A 17,888-nucleotide genomic window follows, 5' to 3' on the forward strand; every position below is an offset into this window, starting at 1 on the left:
ACTCATTTATAATAAATAAATATATTTAAAACATTTAAGTGAACAAACAGTATACATTCATAAGCAAGCATGAGCATGATTAAGGGATCATCTCAGTCAAAATATACCTATCGATACAAACACACACATATACAGGTAAAGACACAGACATATATATATTATATATATAGACACATACATACATATATAAAATATAGGCAAATACATGTACAGATAAAGACACATACATATATAAAATATAGAGACATACATATACAGATAAAGACACATACATACATATATAAAATATAGGGTAAAATATAATAAATTCCTGCAAGATGTTTGTTTGTTTCATTTTCTTGCTGCAACTTTGTGCTCATAATGAATACATCTTTTCAGTTATATGCAGTTTTAATTCCAACAGCTACCTTGTCCAGTTGATGCTAAAATATTTAAAATACGATTATAAAAAAAAATCGATAAGTAAAACCATTTCACCGTTACTGTTTTTCAAGGTGAAATATGCGCCTTGATCTATTAAAAAGTTGAAAATCTTCTGCTCATGTTCCATTAATGCCAAGTGACGTATCGAGTTGCCGATTAAGTGTAGTTTTTCTTGCCTGAAGTGTGGTGTTTCGGGTATCAGGCTGTTCACGCAATTATTATGCTTTAAAATATTCTTTATGATCTTGTATTTTTTGTCAGAAATGCCGCTACTAATTGCGGCACAAATTCCTGCAAGATGTTTGTTTCTTCTTGCTGCGACGTCGTGCTCATAATAAAACACATCTGTACAGTTATGTGCAGTTCTGATCCCAACAGCTACCTTGTCCAGTTGATGCTAAAATATTGAAAATACGATTATAAAATAAAATTGATAAATTACATCATAAACATTTTACTGTCATGTGTTGCAAAAAAATCAAATTTTGATATTATTGAAAGATTCAAATATTTTATCATTATTACAACATAATAATTTACTATTTTCACAATTATTCATGAATGCAGGAATAGTAATATGAAGATGAAAATGTTAGTAATACATTATAGACACCATTTACTTAAATTCTTTGTAGGCTTTCCACACATTCAACCCAAAATTAACGAATAGCTAATATATTCTAGCAAGATATAATAATATAAATAGAATTTTACAAATTTGTATAATTTACTGAAATATTATTTGTGACGGTAATAATGCTATTAAACTAATGATTGCAATGTTGTGATACATTACATCAATTAATAATTTCATTATTGATTTACAGAAAAGAATAGAAAATCCAGGATACAGTAGAAAAAATTAATAATAAATAAACTCATTTATAATGAATAAATATATTTAAAACATTTAAGTGAACAAACATGTACATTAATAAGCAAGCATGAGCATGATTAAGGGATCATCTCTATCAAAATATACCAATCGATACACACACACACACATACAAATAAAGACTGAGACATATATATATATATAAAATATAGACACATACGTATACAGATAAAGACACATACATACATATATAAAATATAGTGTAAAATATATGCATACATTATTGTAAATAAAAACTTTCGATTTTCAAAGCTTCAAAATGTTGAAAATAGAAAAAATGCTTCAAAATTGTAATCCAGCGTTTTCACTAGCAAAGATGGCGCCCGTACTATAGTAGCGTCTATTTCGAAGAGAATTTTCCGCAAGGACACCTTTCCGTTACAGAAACACAGAACAGAATGATGCTCTCTATGGCTCAAACTTATATACTATTTTCATTTTCTAAATAGGCACGCCAACTTTTCTCTTCAAAAATCCAACTATTGCATTTGCTACATCGATTAAAAAATAAATGCAAATGTAAAAATTATAGAAAGTAGGCAGAAAAATAAATACATAATCAAATTGATGCGTTTGTTTTTCGTGAACTTTCTATATTTATCTTGACACATGACAACCAAGTGTAGCGAAGTAAATTGACAAGCCATTGTTGAATCATTATTTTAACTTAATTCAGCTTCTAATTAAAAAATCTTTACATTTCATATTAATTCGATGTAGAAAATCGAGAGGATTTCAATAATGCAATAATTTTTGATGATACATGTAATTTAATGCGTTGTATGACGTGATTATATTATATTACAATTTTCTCATTATGTATATAGTTCATTTTTTATGGAAGCTACCTACGTTATTTTATTCAGAATATGTGTGTATTATTTATTTAACCCATTAACGCCCGTTCGACATGAATTTTTCGTCAGTTTTCAACGGATTTATTTTGTATATTTTTAGACTAAAAAATATTTGCAATACCACTATTCAAACGTTAAATTTGAGGTTTTTTCAGAATCTGAGCTCGAAATTTTGATCAAACATCAAGGAAAAACTATACGACCGATTTAATCATGAAAAAGGTGAAAATGTACGAAAAAAATTTACTTTTGACATTTTTTTTATGTTAACAGACGGAATTGATGATCCAATTATGATCACGGGTAATCGTCATACTAGACAATTAACAGTGAATTTTTATATATTACTGAATCGTTCTTTTTTACTATATGGCAGTTAGACCAGAAAATTTTATGAAATTTTAGCTATTTCTTTTTCGGAATCTATTGAGTCAAAAACAATTATCTAGGAACAAGCATGTCTTACAATTGGTTAAAAAACACTCTCAAATTTTTTTAGAATTTTTAGAGATGTATCTTATTTTTCCAAAATTGCAAAAAATTAACATAGTTAAATAAACATCAAATTTTCCGTTGGAATAGCAGTATTACAAATTTTTTTCAGATTGATATAATAAAAATAAACCGCATTTTTCGAAAAAGTGCATAATATTCCAAGAAATTCACTTACGCTCATTTTTAATTACATAAATTTGAAGGGTTTACATTGTACTATAAGATGAAAAAGATTTCATCTGATTACGACTGATAATAAACGAATATCAGAGATTCAAAATTCAGTTTTCATTTCCCATTTTACAAGTGCATTTTCAAAATGCATAATTAGTGCAATTATGTATCTGACAAAGAAAAAAAATTATACATGTCTCTTTATTTTTTATATAGAATATTAAAAAAATGGTATGGAGTGGTTCGCCCATGGGTGCCCAATTGGCTCCGCATGATTTGAGATGGAATCAGTCATATGATACTTTGTGGTTCTTTTCAGGATATTACACAAGATAAATTAAGAAGAGAAGACCAGATAATTCTTAGGACTTTCTCTTATGAATGATATTTGTAGGGATACATGAATTTGCACTGGATTTGTTTCAAAAGCTTGTCAAGTCAATTTGAAAGCTGTAATTTGTGCTCGACCAAAAAGTATTTTGAAACCAAGTGCTTGTAAAAATTCTTCAACGGCTTTGTACTGGATCGCGGAATATTTAAAACCAAGTTATAATAAGCAATTGTTTTTATAGATTTTGTTGCTCAAGCTTTAATTGATGGCAGTTATAAAATTTGCATAAGAACCACTACCAAATAAAAATCAGTTGAAGTATTACATCTATACATATAAAGTAATAGATGTTCAGTGACAGTAATATAATCTACAAATATCTTTCGATATAGCTATAATAAAAAGCTCAACCAAGTATATTAAGTGCTTTTTAAGACTTGATCATAAGCTTTTCCGGATCCAGTGCAAGACCATATCATTAAGGTATTATTCTCTTGAGAAAATATGTACCCGCACTTGGTTCCAGAGCAAATCATTTATATTTTTAATCATAATTTTCTCTTTAAGTAAATTGCGTGCTACGACTTGTGTAATAGTTAAATAGATATTTGCTATCGCTTATTTTTTCTATAAAATGCAACAAATTTTTAGATATCATTTATGTCATACATCATATCAAGCGTCGCGGAAGCGACCTGCAGCATGTATCGTAAATGCCACAAGCGCTATTTACGCGACACTATACACAACGGCTTTGCAAAGAACTAATGCATAATGTAATATTTATGTATTTATTTTATATCAAAATTTTTACAAGAAGTGTCCTTTGCTTTCATTTACAAACGCTGAATAAAAAGTTGCTAAATCGAATTTATTACATTTTTATTGTGGTTTCTTTGTTCTAATCCTAATGTATGTGATGTTCTGATTTTGTTTCTCCTTCAGTTGCAATAATTTCTTCAACACTGGCTGTTGCGCATGCCTGAACATATACTGTCATATATGTGTGATTGAATATCGTTTTCATGATCACTCGTGATTGCAAGGTACTGTAGTATTTTATTATTTACTGTATCCTGTATTTTCTTTGTCGTAAGTGCATGTTTTATACTTCTATATTATAAAATAACTACTGATTTTCTAAACTGTAGTATAGTATAGTATATATATATATATAACTACAATAGATTGTTCGTTTAACAATTTTTTATAGGTTACTAGAAACTGAAATAATTTTGTCTTATTAATTTTGCTTATTATTTTATATGATGAAATTAAATACTCCATCATCAATTTGATCATATTATTCAATTTTATGGTTGATGATCATTATATTTTATTGTAGTGGTTTGATTGAGAGTTCAAGGGAGACTCGTGAGGTTACATTTGTGACCCCCGTTTTCAGAATTAATAAAAATTAATTTTGTATACAGGTTACATTATTGATATAACCATGGTTGTAAAACCTGCCACGTTTACCAGTGATGAAAGTATTGAGGTTTTAATGGATATTTGCGATTCCCAGGATTTCTGTGTGTAAGTGTGTTTATTTTTATTTAAATAAATTTGATATTGCTAATTTTGGTAGATTTTGATATTTGTTTAGTAGACACTTTACTATTAGTCATATTAATGCAAATTTTATTTATCATATTAATGAAAATTCTAGAATATTATACAAAACTTCACATACTATAAATGTTAAAAACGCCAACGAACAGCGCGCGCGTGCACCGTAATTTGTCCGATGGCTATTATATCGTACAGAAACTGGACGTCTGCGCAACATGTGCGAAGGATCGGCGTACTATAAATAAGACAGGTTAAGAAAGTCTGTCAAATAGGCTTCGATCGAAGAAAACCCACAACGTGGTCCCCATACCTGCATCGACAGATGTTATCGCGATCAATCTCGAGTCGTTTTAAATGAACATGTGCTGCCGTTTTCGGGGAAATCTCGTCTCGCACAGAAACTAGCGTAGAGCTTCAAATCAAATCATGAGTCCGAGCGTAATTTCTAAAACGATTTGTCTGTTCAGGCGATAATTTTATACGTGTCCGGGCTGAATGCACCTCCAGTACTAATCTCGATACGCCTCCACGCTGCTTATCGGTTTCGAGAAACGTTTCTCGAAGATCACCATACCTCTTAGGAACTTAGTCCTCAGAACAGTAGGTCGTGTTGATTGTGTTCGTAACTTATGATTAGAAAAGAAAGAGGAAGAAAAATCTAATTTAACTAAACAGGGGAATATGTGGTTCACAATCAAAGAACGTCTTTAGAATTTAATTTGTTTTAATTACAGAAAGTGTGATACCTGGCCGGCATAAAAAAAACCCCAGTTACACGTGAGGAAAAAAGTCATTCAGGTGCGCGTACAAAACAGATTGCTTACATACTATAAGACGGTTAATTATACGTGGCTCACTAGCAATGATAACGTCGCTTGCACTCGCTGTGCGAAAGGAGGAAGATGTCTCCTAGGGACACGCAGCACCAACGTCTTGGACGAGGGCACAGCCCTTACTACGTAGACGAGGTGAGCCGGTCTGTCCAAGATAACAGCGTTGCTCAAGAAGCAGAGACCCTTCAGAGGATATCGCACCTATTCTCAGCTAGGCCCGTGTCGCCGAATAACCCTCGCGTCGTTGATATGGTGTTGCATTAAGTGGTGATCACATCGTCAAACATTCACTCACACTCATAGGTAAACACTTGACCTTAACACAATTATACTGTTTATCGCAATGAATCCGCGTTACAAAATTTTCACGGGCACGTTCAAATAAGAGTCCAGAAAAAAAACTCGGATGACGCAGCGCGAACGCAACAGCTTAGAACTCCGACACGAGTAGTCGCTAAAGACAAACTGACTCACAAATTTTCAGCAAGAAAAGACGAAAGAAACACCCTCATGTAGTTAAGCTTCAAGGGAGGGGAACCAATCAGAGTGACTAGGAAGGGATGCGGCTCTTGAAAGATAGCGGCTACCTAAACGCGGTCTAATTAGCGCGCCGTCCCTCTCCCTGGTATGGCGCGCGCCTTAGTAGAGGGAAAGTTTCGGATTTCCCCGTACGTGCCGGAGGATGAGTCGAGAGAAACTCAACTGGGCGTAATCTTTCAACCCAGGGCTGATGCACACGCGAGGCGCACATGCTGCGAACACTTTCAGCCCAGGGACTAAAGCGCACGTGAAGCACACATGCCGCGAACAGATCGCCTACTACGGGAAGGGGTGGCTGAAAGATCGATCCTTGGTTCGAAAGGCTGTGTGGCTCGAAAGCGGCTGAGAGAGGTAGAGATCGAAAGAGCCGCCGGCGGGGCCTAATAAAATAAATTATGCCTAATAATTCGAACCCCTCGAGCGAACTTCCAACAGAGCGGAAGAAAAAAAACCGGGGATGGCGCGCGGGCACTGGCGTTGTCGCTATTCACCAACAGTTTCATGGCCTCTTTTCATCTGAACAGACAGGTCGTTCTGTGAATGTCAGTCATCATTTCTGCACCAGCAAAGCAAACTCGAGTGAATGTAATAAATAGGCTCCCCCTGCTGCAAATTCCACCGTGAGGCAGGCTACACCAATAACCAATCGTATCGGGAGGTCATCACTGCCTCCAGAGATTTTCACAGCTAGCTAGGGGCATTCCGATGGCCCATGGAATACCATCACAATCAAAGAGCGTTCAGCGGTCATCGACCGCCGATCTGCCCATCCAATTGAAGTAGAGATAATCATCACCGCCAACTCCGCGGCCACGAGAAGATATCCCGACAATGAAGACAACACGAGTGTAGTGACAGCTGCCAGAAACCGAGGTATCGTAGCGGAAGAGAATATCGCTGAGACGAACGCGGCGCAAAACGCACTCATGATGTTATCGGACACGTTGATAGAAACAATGCGGGTACTACGCGAAGGCGCCACTAGCAATGGATCCATTAAAAAAAACGTACTTTGATTCAGCTTCTAACTTCACTGATCATAGAAATACCAATGGGTTTTGGAAAAAAAGATTAGGTGAGAAGAAAGTCAGGTCAATGCACGAGGTAGAATAATCTGAGTTTTCCAGAGTGAAATAAGTAGGACTATTGTCGTTCAATAGGCAAATATTTGCATAATCTAAATTGTCAACAAATATTGCCATTAGGGCAATACTTATTGCTACTCCAAAGTGGGTGATGTGCATTCAAATCTCCTCCTACAATGAAGTCATGATTAATAACTGAGTTTATAAAGCTGTCCACTCATTGGTAGTTAGGGTATTTTGCGCTTTGTCTATTTGTTGTGGTTTGTAACATGCCGTAATTAGTAATTTATCCGAATGTATTTTTACTATCACAGAACCAGTTTCAAGTACTTTACCCGTATAATTAATATCTTTTATATCATAAAATAGATTCTCTTTTGAAAGAATGGCTATACCGCCATCTTTGCCAATTTGTCTATCAAATCTAATAGTGTTAAATCCTATCAACTTGTACTTGATAACTTCGTTTGGTACAACACTACCTTCAAAATCAATCAGGATAGGCGTAGTTGGAGACCAAATTGGTTCACTTTCTGATTACAGCTTCACTTTTCTCATCAGTCTAATAACCTGAGAAAGTTTGACTTTGCTCTGAATGCCCTTTTTCAAGCTTTCGACGTCAATGACAACGGAAATATCCTTGATCATACCCTTGCGAGTGTTTTTGAATCCAGGAATGTAAGTAGATAGCCCTTTGGATTAAAAACAATCATTGTATAATGCACGATTAGCTTCATTTCTATCCCTAAATATAATAATTCTTTTCGATCTTACGTCTCTCTTCATTTCAATGATTGATTTAAAATTACCATGTGTGGCAATTCCAATCTTAAAATTACTGAAAGATTTATTCTCACTATTGCTTTCCTGTTTTAACTATACATAGCAAGGACCCTCGTAATTATCACTGTATATCCTGTAGGTAAATCATTAGTAATTGATGGTAAATTAGATTGTATTATGTTCGAGCATCATCCGTGACGTCGCCTTTGTTCATACGTTTGTCTCTCACTTTACTTTTCTCCGAATTCACTGGCTCGGATGATTCAAAATCATTTCCTTCATCCAGGCTTCTCTTTAGATTTGGAGACTGATTTTTATAGTATTCATCTATAATTATATCATTTCTAGGTTTCGGTATTAGGCCTCCTTCGGCTATCTTGAAATAGAGAACGCCTTCCTGGTAAATCGGTAGCAAAGAAATGTTAATTTACGCACAATAAGTCGTATATATTATACTTAATCTTGTAAATGAAAAACTTCCTCCAAAGGCAAGCAAATCAGGCCAATCACCTGGAGATTAGGCCGGTCCTCACAATACTCAATACTCACATACGAGAGAGAAGGTAAAAGCACGTACTCGCTCGTTCAAGCTCAATCCCAGATGCTTTTCTTCTGGTTGTCTAAAAAAGTGGTGTTACCTGACAGCAAATTGTGGTACTACATATAAAATGGCTACATGTAAAATATTTACGATTAAGTCTACTCATATAATTATAATCGAACTTCACTAAGTTCGTTTGATCATCAATTATTTCTTACATCATATCTTATTTTTCTTGAATTATATTATTAACTTTCTTCTATTACTATGCAGATATTGACAAGGATGGTGTGTCTAGTAAGACGGTTTCCTATCCAATGGTACGAATCAATAATAATTTGTTTCACACGCAATCCACATTTACGAATTGTTAACGTTAAACTGATGTTTTTCATCGATTGAATAGTATTATTATGTTACCGTAAATAAATATATTATATGAAACTTCAGGTTTTTTGATAAAACGATTTACGGATTAGATACGTATCTTATGAACATAATGCAACTCACTTTATAAATCTTATGCAAGTTCTTTACTTTATCATTGGATACTTATGAAACCATTTAATATAACATGTCCAGTGGGATAAAATTTTTTATGTTCATGATCCGCAGATGTATCACTGATATTACAAAAATAATTGAACATAGAAGAATTGAGGATTACACAAACTAAAAAGTTATATCTGTAAAGCACGGTGTACAATACAACTAAATTAGAAAATTTTAAATTTTATCAAATCTACATTTCTTTTACCCATGCATTGAGTCCATACTATTTTTATTTAGTAAAATTTTACCTTTCTAAAAATACGCTTTATATGGAGAAGATATTTTACTCACTAGTAAAAGATCGTAAACATTCATTTATACTCGTATATGTCGCCGAAGCATTTTTAGGTATTTTACTAAATAGCTGAGTATTAAGAGAAATGACGGACATAGTACTGGTAAATAGAATGTAGTCTATTAATTTTCAAGAATTTTTTTTTGTAAACATAAAATGAAAAATTAATTGATTTTTGTCCACCATATGTCTCGCAGCAACTAATGACAATTAGTAACTTTTCTCCCAAAGAAAGCCAAGTTCAACTCTTTATTTTTTTACATCGAATTCACGATTGAAGTTTAACAATAATATTTAGTAAGTAGTTAAATATATATGGATATATATTTAATATTTCTATATAACAATCTCGATTGAGCAGATTGAGTATATACGATATATACATGAATTTTCTTGAAGGTACAGATATCGTGTTACCACGTGTAACAGGATAGTTACAAACATATTTAAAAATCTTTGACGATTGAACATTGACGCTATCCATATAGATTAGGAATGAGAAATAATAAGACTTGACAAAAATTGATTATTTATTGGATTAGTTAATTATTATTAGTTTGAGTCTTGATGAGTAAATATTCATTTGAATTTGAAATTTACTAACAATTATAAGTATTCTTATTAAAACAAGTTACAAAATGGATCACTTAACGAAAAGATTTACCCAAGTCACAATGTATAATTAACTAGATTTTGAATAAATCTATGAATTAGATTTGGATATTTATCGATAAAAATTAATTTTTTTTCACACTATTATAGAATATTCTTCGCTATTTAAGTGACAATGATAGTTAATTTTCAAGCTTTCAAAAATTCAAAATATTGCTATATTATAAGGTAACAGCATATTGAAAAATATTAAAAATAAAAGGAATATGTCTTCGAAAAATCGTTTCAAATAAAAAAAAGCGTCTTATTAACTTGTCGAATCGGCTAACGCGCTGGTGAGTTCGTGTTCCAGCAGTCTTGAATCATAAATCCCAACACATTCATTATCTGAAAAGTTTAACATTATTATCCAAATTCAAAATTTGAATAGTATAATAAGATTGTCTTTTTCAAAAGACAATCTCAAACATATCAGAAACGTATGCCAATGATCAGAAATTTCAGACTTTCGATCAACGGCAATTAATTCGCGCATCTCCTCTCGACTTATCTACATTCGAATTTTTATTATGAAAGCTGAAAGCATATAATCGATTCACTGAATTAATACAATTAACCAATAATGAATGATACATGCTTTGAGGCACCTTGCTTCAATTCGAGATTACCTGATCCCGAACAGTTCGCCAAACTTTAATCGTTGGGGCGTTGCTGCAAAGAATTGTATCGAAATTAAGCAATAAAAAACTGAGAGATTTCTAGTTGACACGCAAACCATATTACCGTTAATGAAGGACGTGGTGCTTTGTGTAATTAGCTGGGCTAGTCTATCGTTGATAGGAGTAATTTCAAGACTTCAACGTTAGCTCCTCTAATAAAGTGGGCTTGGTGTTGCTATTCATACATGCTGTTCTACTTCTCGCATCGTTACCACTTGCGGAACCGCTTCTTCTGCCTCATACGCTCGTCTGTGTCGGTTAATTCTCCAACGTGCATATCTGATGCGTATCTCCCCCCACACAAATACATGGCAAAATCCGTAAAGAAAAAGTGAACAGAAGGGTAAACCTAATGCTAAATACGCCAACAATACTAATACCCATTGGCCGGTAGTAGTATACCAAAAACCTTCGACGTCTAATCAAATAAAAATTATTTAATGATTATCAGTTGTAATATAGTATATATTATTGAATAAAAACAAATTGATGTTTACGAGGTTCAGATAATGTAGGCAATTCATGTAGGCTAGGACGTAGACTAGGAAAATCGCCATTATTGCAAAAATTTCCTACACAACATTCAGAATTATAATTGGCGTAATCTTTTATACCACTACAAACATCATGGAATTGTAGCGTCGTGTTGATGCATCCACGAGTATATAGCACGTGGCTCATGAATTTTCCAATGCTATCTTTGAAGCACTAAAATGTCGAAAAGGTTTATAGTGTATTTGTTAATTTAAGACATATATAATTGGCAGGTGAAGAAATTGAGATCTTTTACTTACATTCATTACCGTTTGGCAAACTTCCATTTCACTTTCCGGTACATTGCATCCATCATCGGCACATTGATGGCACATAAAAGGTTGCGTCATAATTGTCCTTTTCTATACACAGAATAAACTATAATATTCAATAAATTTGAGATTCTAGTTTCAATCCTAAATGAAATAATTATTTAATATTAGTAAGATGACGTTGATAGCGTAATAACATTTATAAATTCCACAAACCGGTCTAGATATTTTCAAACTAGAATAATGTTCGATTTGCCACAACACTTATACGCAGATGGAAGGAGAATGAAGCAGATTTAACAGAATGATCAACAGCTTGATTTTAACAGTAATATTTCCGGCTTATAGTAGGATTTCGCAAGCTTATGTACGACCTGCTAAACAAGATTTTGACGTATTACATTTCGCCGATGATGCACTTCAGTTTCAACTGGAATTAAAGACCTTTGAGAGTCTATTGAAAATCTTGTTTATTCCGTTGATGGAATTTTGACGTCTAGTGGTACCGTACCTGTGAATATGTCTATCTTTTGTAATAGATTTATTAACATGCCTTGTATATTTCTTACAACTTGAATTTGATGAGAGAAATACAAACGAATCGATGCAAGTACAATTCCGTAGTGAAATAGTGAAAAAGATATATCTAATTTTTGAAAAATATGAGATATGATAATGTGTATACCAATACTTATCTTTCTGTATTAAGTAATTTATCAAACTTTAAGAAAATGTAAAGCTATGACAAATGTTTAATAATTAAATTTCTAAAAACCAACTTTTTTTGAACATGTTTTAAATAATATGATATCGATAAAAATATAAACACTAACGATTCAAATGGAAATGTAGAAAGGCGTTTCCAGACTTTCAAGTTTAGACTAGAATTATGTAGATTTTTCGGAGAAAGCTCGGCAAGCTCCGCGCGATGCTCTTTCCCGTCATTTTCGTAATAGCAGCCTTCTCGAAGCTATAGCTATCTAAAATATTATTTGAGTAGTCACATTACAAATATTACATGATCATTTGCTCTGTGTATTAAAGATGAACGATGATCTAGAACCTAGCTGCCGAAGGTCAATCCATATATGTAAATAAAGATTCAGTAAACTCGATTCTAGTGGTTTTAAATGAAATAGATTTAAATGTTTTGTCTTACAAGCAGCTATTCCGGAAGCCTAAAACTGAATATGGCAATTATGTAAGGAGACATAATTATTGTCGATAGTAGCCAACTTCCATCGTTGTAAATGGCTGACTAAATATCCTTATTAAATGTAGTAGTACAAACTTATAATAAGCTGTGCAGAAACAATATGACAACTTGACAGTTGTTTCGATTATTCTGTATATTTGTTTGAAGATTAAATTGATGACGTATAAAAAATAAAAGGCATTTGAAATAAGAATTTCTTGATATTGTATCAATTTGTAGGTATAAATATATTTTTCTTTCTTATGATGCTAATGATGGAATCAATAGAGTAATTAAACGTCGCTTTAAGATAATAAATGGATTGATGGAAAGTCAATAATATCTTATTCTTTAAACAGATATCTTTTTATCGCGTGTAACAATGCTCATGTAAGTAATATAGTCACAAGCATGTTTAAAATCATTGGTAATTGAACATTGATGCTATCCAAGTAAATTAGAAAAAGAAGTTAGTACAAATTAAGAGTTTGATGACTATATGAGAAATTGAAATTAAAATTGTTTTGAAATTTTGTTGGAAGGGAGAGAATGTGAATAAAATTAAATGGAGAAAATCATATTTTTAGTTTCTGCAATATAGTAATATAGTTACAACGATGATTAAAAATCATTCATGATTGAAAGAAAGTCGAAGAAAGTGATTATTTGTTTGCTTACATGATTATTATTATTTTGTATCTTGACGAATGAATATTCATTTGAATTTGGTATTGGCTAACTCATGGTCTTATTACAATAAGTTACATAATAAATCACTCAACGCAAAAGGATTTACGCAAGTCACAATGTATATTCAGTTAGATTTTGATCATTAACGAATAAACGTATAAACTAGATTCGCACATTTATCGATAAAAATTATTTTTTTTTTCTAAATTATTGCTATTATTCACTGTTTAGTAGATCTAGTTTGAATAATAAATTGGAATATGAATTTCGACATTACAAAATTCAAAATATTGTTAAGTTTTAAGGCTACAGTATATTGAAAAATATTAAAATTAAATGGAATATATCTTTAAAAAATCATTTCAACTAAAAAAAGAAAAGGTCTTGTTAACTTGTCCAATTGGCCATTACGCTGATAAGTTCGTTATCCAATAGTTTTGAATCTGAGATTTCAATGACTTCTGAAAAATCAAACATTATCTAAGTTAAAAATTTAAATCGCATAATACTATAGTCTTGCAGCATACCGGATTCATATGCCAATGATCGGGAATTTCAGGCCTTAGATTATCGTCAATTAATTTTCGCGTCTTCTTGGTTGTCAGCTCTGGTATGCTATTGACTAGTTAATCGGAAAACGGCACCATATCTCGAACTGCCATCTACGCACATACGATATATCTCCTAGAATATAAGGCTCATATAAACCATATCATCGGTTCATCGTATTATTAAAACTGACCAATGATAAATGAGATATACTTTGAAAAAGTACCTTGATTCAGTAAGGCAATACCTATTAGTCTGAATCGTCTGCCAAACTTTGATCGATGCGACGTTCCTGCAGAGAATCATTTTGAAATAAATCACAAATAAATATGAATTGTTTCCAGTTGATAAACGGACTATACTACCATTAATAAAGGACTTGATACTTCGTATAATTAGCTGGACTATATTATTTTTGACAGGAGCGACTTTGGAACGTTAACGTCAGGTCTTCTCTAAGGGATGATCCTGGCGTTTCCGTTCATATGCTGAAATCGCATCATTTCTAAAGGTATTTCGTTCGGTTGTCTTGGTCGCGGTTGTCTAAGGACATGTCTCCCACGATAAAGTAACATAATAGAAGCTATGACGAATGAGATAAACAATGCAATTAATACTGCTATCAATATATACATTATAAAATAAATCCAGTGTCCGTCACTAACTGTATTAATCGTTGATAAAAAAAATATTCAATTAATATTACTTATAATATAGTATAGATTTATTGAAAGAAAAAAAGTTGATGCTTACGATGATCACTTAGTGTAGGAAATTCATCGCTATTGCAGAATTCTTTGTCACAGCATGTATAACGATAATCGTTGTGAACCACCTGTGTTAAATTACTACAAATCTGTTGGTTATGTTCTGGTGTAAAGACGCATCCACGAGAATGTAGTATGTTGCCTACGGAATCTCTAAGGGAAGATCTCCAGCACTAAAATTCCGAAAATTTTTGTTGCGTAATTTTATTTATGAAATATAAATGATTGGAAAATTGAGTGATTGCTATAAATCATTTACGTTAAGTTCAGACTTGCAAATAGATAATTGATTGAATCGCACATCACACTCATCATGGATACACTCATAACATTGAAACATACGTTGCGTCATAATTCTCGTTTTGCGTACACTGAATGAACTAATATTGAAGAAAAGTTGAAGATTCTAACTTCAGTCCTAAATGAAATATAGTTACTTAACATTTGAATATGGCGTTAATAACACGATAGTATTTTAGAATCCCACAAACCGTTCTAAATATTTTCAAATTAGTGGAACCTTGATCTATCTTGCCATCGCTAGTGTCAATATATCTCTTTTTCAGTTAAAAATAAAAATAAACTATTCGCGAAGTTAATGTTCAACCTGCGACAGCACTGCCACGTAGGTAGAACAATAATGCGGTAGATTCGGAGGAGTCTAAATCAGCAGCTATGATTTTAAGAAGTATATCAATTTCGCGTTTAAAGTAAGACTTAATAAGCTTATATACGACAGGATAAACAAGATTTCGACGTATTACACTCGACCGATGATGTGCTTGAACTTCGAGTGGAGGTAAAGTCCGTTGGAAGTCTATTGAAAATCTTGTTTATTTCATTGATGGATTTTTATGACTAATTGTATCTATAAATCTATCTAAGTCTTCGAATAGATTTATTGATATGGTATATAATATTATACATTTATTGAGATTTTGATCTGACAAGCGTGATCCATATGTATATATGAAAGTACAAAATTTGTGAATCTTATGTTATATTATTAGATTTAAAAAATTTTGAAAGTTATTTTTTGTTATTCTTTATTATTAAATTATTAACAATAATCAATGTGTTAATCTATTTTCTGTATATATTTTATGTTTAATAGTGTAAATAAGTTAAAGTTATTTATTTAGCCAATTACTGACCTTTCCTGAGGGTATTCGTTTTGCTCGGTGTTTTTGGAAGATCTAAAAATTTTAAAGTAATTTCAAACATTTTTTCTCGTACGTTTAAGCAATAATCATTAATTTCTACAGTAATATAAGGCATTTATTTTAATATCTATCTGTAAAATTAATTATAATTGATTATATTTTTTGTTGATAAGTTCATTTTTTTTATTTGTTTTTCCGTAAGGTATCCGTTTTGCCTGGGTCTATATAACTAGTATTTTTAATGTAGGAGGTTTGCAGAGGTTGGAAACCACTTAAAGAATCTAACATAACATATATTTCATGATCTTTAATATTGCTCGTTAAATCAGGTGCATAGCGGAGAGCAATGGATTCAGCCGTGTCTGGACAAAGACTGGGATTGTTAACAACTGTGTAATTAGTAATTTCTGTACCACAAGTGTAGACAGCAATTGCAACGATTCTGAAAACATAGTTGTTTAGGGGTACATTTGTTACCGCGGATCACACGTCAGTGTTAATGGACAATGACGTGGCGTAAATAGGAATTTGGTGCGTTCCTATAGTCTCTGCGATTCTCATGGTGGAAAGAATGCAGTTACCGATTAAGCATTAGAGCGAAATCGGCTTGTTTTTTAACATACATTAGAAAAATTTCGATTAATATTGAGAGAAGGATATCAATATTGATATTATTAAATGTTGTATGCACACCTAAGAAGATAGTCAACTCATATTTTTTTCGATAAACGCTTCCTCTACTTTAAGACTAACGCTCGTGAGGTTAGGTTATCTACACAAGATTTTTTTTGTCGAAAGCTATTTCTATTTTGAGGAATTAAATTACAGCTTTCAGTTCACTATGCCAGACGGTTTCTTTAACATTTTTTCAAATAATTTGCAGAAGCAAGTTAAAGCTATCGGACGCACGTTTTTACCGTCCGGTTCAGGAACGAGATGTATTTAAGCCTGATTTCAAGAAAGAGGGGATTGTTATTATTTTGGATCATTTGATTATATATGCAATTAAAGATTAGCTTAGATTTAATAGACAAGTTTTGTAAAAATAGAAAGTTAGTGCCATCCATGCCCGGAGATAACTGATTTTCTTCGAGTCAAGAGAAGTATTAAATTCTTGGAAGTTAAAAGAAGAGTAAAAGAATTCATTGAAACTGCACGGTGGCAGTCAAGTCGGATCTATTTAATCCCAGAATGGGGACAACTTATTTAATGCTGTTTCAGTTTTGCTATCATTTTGAAAATGTTCTGTCGTGCCGAGAAAAAGTTTTAGACCAGTCTTTCCTTTATAATTTCAGTTTTACGGTAGAAAGTAGCGTATCCTCAGCGTCCCACCAGACAAACTGGTCTCTGTATTTTGTTATTTTTATATATGAATGTTTTCCTAAGAGTATTAGTACGGAGAGCTTCGGTAACTAGATTAGTGAACTCAGAATTTTTTTCATTTGCTTTTAATTGGTTGTATTCGTGGGATAAGAAGATGAAATAATAGTTATCCAGGTAGTTTTGAAATAATGATCGCTTTCTTTTGCACGCTATCTTAATTTAAATGTTTTTTCCGCATATTGTTGTTTTTCTGTGTTTATACGTTATCAGTAATTAGGTAGTGATTAGTTCCTAGATTTCATCGCTTACTCGATAGTTCGTTTTAGTTTGCAATATTAGAAAGAAATTAAGAACTAAAGGTAAATTAAAGGAAGTTTATGTTATATAAGTTTTTGAATTTGTGTTTTATATAAATAAGTTTTGCTTTAATCTCAGTTCAAATTGTATTTGTAAGCATTGAAGTTGCCTATTAGTAATAGCAGTTATCGTCGTAGCTTATACATAATCTATTACGTGATGCCAAAGATGTTGAGTAAGCGTGCAAAAATAGAAATATATTTAATAAATCGTGTCTAAAAAATAAGAGTACGTGTTTTGATATTATGTTGGAATTATTAGTAGAAATCGAGAATTTGATGCCCGCCTATGACATTGAAATTAACATTGTTTTCTTAAAATTTCGTTGATA

The 17,888-nt window shown here is 32.3% G+C and overlaps 2 long non-coding RNA genes across 5 annotated transcripts; both read right to left on the minus strand.

Moving 5' to 3' along the window:
• Window positions 1-9,891: 9,891 nt before the first annotated feature.
• LOC131675314 (uncharacterized) lies at window positions 9,892-11,861 on the minus strand. Its single transcript, XR_009303037.1, has 5 exons — window positions 11,730-11,861; window positions 11,502-11,657; window positions 11,205-11,415; window positions 10,772-11,125; window positions 9,892-10,699 (listed from the first exon to the last, which is right to left on the minus strand). It is a non-coding gene; the product is annotated as an uncharacterized LOC131675314 (long non-coding RNA).
• Window positions 11,862-13,252: 1,391 nt separating this feature from the next.
• On the minus strand, window positions 13,253-15,373 carry LOC131675211 (uncharacterized). Of its 4 annotated transcripts, none has more exons than XR_009303019.1 (7): window positions 15,206-15,373; window positions 14,974-15,132; window positions 14,701-14,887; window positions 14,313-14,611; window positions 14,161-14,239; window positions 13,926-14,082; window positions 13,253-13,859 (listed from the first exon to the last, which is right to left on the minus strand). It is a non-coding gene; the product is annotated as an uncharacterized LOC131675211 (long non-coding RNA). The 4 variants fall into 4 exon arrangements; XR_009303017.1 differs by having other exon boundaries at window positions 13,926-14,060; window positions 14,141-14,239; window positions 15,206-15,372; XR_009303018.1 differs by having other exon boundaries at window positions 13,254-13,859; window positions 13,926-14,060; window positions 14,174-14,239; window positions 15,206-15,372.
• Between the last annotated feature and the right edge of the window lie 2,515 nt (window positions 15,374-17,888).

The sequence above is a fragment of the Phymastichus coffea genome, unplaced genomic scaffold, assembly GCF_024137745.1.
Source record: "Phymastichus coffea isolate CEN01 unplaced genomic scaffold, Cenicafe_Pcof_1.1 PCOF00001, whole genome shotgun sequence".
NCBI classification, from domain to species: domain Eukaryota; kingdom Metazoa; phylum Arthropoda; class Insecta; order Hymenoptera; family Eulophidae; genus Phymastichus; species Phymastichus coffea.